The 3131-nt window shown below is 38.6% G+C and overlaps 1 pseudogene; it reads left to right on the top strand.

Moving 5' to 3' along the window:
* Nucleotides 1–830: 830 nt before the first annotated feature.
* LOC114099486 (60 kDa heat shock protein, mitochondrial pseudogene) lies at nt 831–2548 on the top strand (annotated as a pseudogene).
* Nucleotides 2549–3131: the final 583 nt, after the last annotated feature.

Below are 3131 nucleotides of genomic sequence, written 5' to 3'. Positions count from 1 at the left end.
AATACTATTTTGGCCATTGCTTATTTTCTTATGCATGTCTCCCTAGTACAATGCAAATTATAGAAAATGGCTATTTTATTACTGTATTCTCAGTACCTGTGGCAAAGTTTGATGTATGATAGACATTCAATCACACTTGGCATAACTAATTTTATTCGGAAATTTAGATACATGATACAATATCATATATGATACATAGAGGCCTGCATGTTCATTGAGCTATACACTATTTATGACTGTTTATATTAATAAAAACCTTTATCTGTGTGTTTTTGAATATGCTTTCCCCGGCTCAGGAGGCTGAGGCATGAGGTTCACGAGTTCAAAGACAATATCAGCAAAAAGCAAGGGGCTAAGCAACTCAATGAGAGCCTGACTCCAAGTAAAATACAAAATATGGCTAGGGATGTGACTCACTGGTTGAGTGCCCCTAAGTTCAATCCCCTGTAGCAAGAAAAAAAAATGCTTTCCCAGAATTCCTTTCCATGAATATACACACTTAACCAACTTTCAGTGGCATATGCTTTATGCTTTATACTTTGTGATATTAAGTGTGAGTATCTTTCTCCAGCTGCAATGGTTCATTCATCTTGTAATTTCTCTAGGATAAATTTACAGAAGATAAGGGATGGAGGACTTTGGTATACACCCATACCAAGGTGTATGGGATTTCCTTATCAGGGCAATGATAGTGACAGGCATGAGAGTCCATATTCCCAGACTTTCCTGGGCATACTCACACCTTCAGCTGTTGACCTCACTAGCCCAGGACTGCCTACCTTGGCATGTGTACTTCCTGCTGACGCCCCACAGAAATGCTTCCATTAAATATGGCATTTTGTCTAATGAGACCAGTGTCTAGGGCACTGGTTCCTCATCGCATTTGTGTTTTTGCCAGAGGTATAAAATTTGGTGTAGATGCCTAAGCCTTGATGATTCAAGGTGTAGATCTCTTGGCTGATGCTGTAGCCTTACAATGGGATCGAAGGGATTAACAGTAATTATGAAACAGAATTGGAGAAATCCCAAAGTAATAAAAGATGGTGTGACTGTTGCAAAGTCGATTAATTTAAAGGATAAATACAAAAATATTTTAGTTAAACTTGTTCAAGATGTTGTCAATAATACAAATGAAGAGGTCAGAGATGGCACTACCACCACCACTACTGGACTGGCACACTCTATTGCTAAGGAAGTCTTCAAGAAATTAGAAAAGTTGCTAATCCAGTGGAAATCAGGAGAGGTGTGATGTTAGTTCTTGATGCTGTAATTACTGAACTTAAGGAGCAGTAAAACCTGTGGCAACTCCTAAGCAACCCAAGAAATTGCTTGGGTTGCTATGATTTTGGCAAACGGAAACAAAGAAAATGGCAACATCATTTCTGATGTAGTGACAAAGGTTGAAAGAAAGGATGTGATCACAGTAAAGGATGGAAAAACACTCAATGAATTAGAAATTATTGAAGGCATGAAGTTTGGTGGAGGCTGTATTTCTCCATATTTATTAATACAGCAGAAGATCAGAAATGTGAATTCCAGGATGCTTATGTTCTGTTGAGTAAAAAGAAAATTTCTAGCATCTAGTCCATTGTACCTGCTCTTGAAATTGCCACTGTTCATCCTAAACCCTTGGCCATAATTGCTGAATATGTTGAGGAAGATTCTCTAAGTACACTTGTTTTGAATCGGCTAAAAGTTGGTTTTCAGGTTGTTGCAGTTAAAGCTCCAGGTTTTTGTGACAACAGAAAGAACCAACTGAAAGATATAGCTATTGCTACTGGTGTCTCAGTGTTTGGTGAGGTGGGTTTGACTTTAAATATTGAAGATGTTCAGCCTCATGATTTAGGAAAAAGTTGGAGAGGTCATTGTCACCAAAGATGATGCCATACTTTTGAAAGGAAAAGGTGGTAGAGCTCAAATTGAAAAGTGTTTTCAAGAAATCACAGAACAATTAGAAACCACAATGAGTGAATGTGAAAAGGAAAAACTGAATGAACAACTGGCAAAACTTTCAGGTGAAATAGCTGTGCTGAAGTTTGGTGGGAAAAGTGATGTTGAAGTGAAAATAATGAAAAGAAAGATGACAGAACCCCTCAATACTACAAGAGCTGCTGTTGAAGAAGGCATTTTTCTGGGTGCGTTTTTTGCTCTGCTTCCATAGATTCCAGCTATGGACTCACTAATTCCAGCTAATGATGATCAAAAAATTGGAAATTGTTAAAAGAACACTCAGAATTCATGCAATGATAATTTCTAAGAATGCAGGTGTTGAAGGATCTTTGATGCTTGAGAAAATTCTGCAGAGCTCCTCAGAAGTTGGTTGTGATGCTATGCTTGAAGATTTTGACTTTGTGAATATGGTGGAAAAAGGAATCATTGCCCCATCCAAGCTTTATTGCATGCGGCTTTATTGCATGCTGCTGGAGTCACTTCTCCATTAACTGCAGCAGAAGTTGTAGTCACAGAAATTTCTAAAGAAGAAAAGGACCCTAGAATGGGAACAATGGGTGGAATGGGAGGTGGTATAGTAGGAGGGGGCATGTTCTAATTCTCAGAATGGTACTTTACCATTGTTAAATAATGAACTATGATAGGAAGCTCAAGACAGAGAAGTCAGTTGAAGAAAATGACCAAGGAAAAGTCTGGCTGATGTTTCAGAAAATCACAATAACCATCAGTTACTTTCAGTTGACAATATATAATGGTTTGCTGCTGTGATTGTACATGCCTACAGATCATTTATTTTATATTTTTGAATTATAAGACATTTGTACAGTTCTGATACTGGGTGAAAGAGCCATGTATCAAAGTACTGCTTTCACTGAAACATTTCTTCTACTATGCGGCAGATGGTGGCCCGTTACGGGGAGCCCCGGGACACTTGGGGGTAAGTGACAAAAAAAAAGCTGCCCGTCCCTAGATAGGACAGGAGCAAATCTGTTCGTCCCTAGGCAGATAGGGCGAGAGGAAAAATGGCCATTTTGAGAAAATGGAGAAGATTGATGCAGTATGTTTGTGTCTTGTTTTGTCTCAGTGTATTGTATTGTCTTTGTGATGAAAATATGGAAGGGGTGTTAGGTAAATTGATAAGGGAAAGAGGCACCCCAATGGAACCAAGAGCAATTAGGGCA

The sequence above is a fragment of the Marmota flaviventris genome, chromosome 14 (genome assembly GCF_047511675.1).
Source record: "Marmota flaviventris isolate mMarFla1 chromosome 14, mMarFla1.hap1, whole genome shotgun sequence".
Lineage (NCBI taxonomy): Eukaryota > Metazoa > Chordata > Mammalia > Rodentia > Sciuridae > Marmota > Marmota flaviventris.
This window is presented reverse-complemented; position numbering and strand designations above follow the sequence as displayed.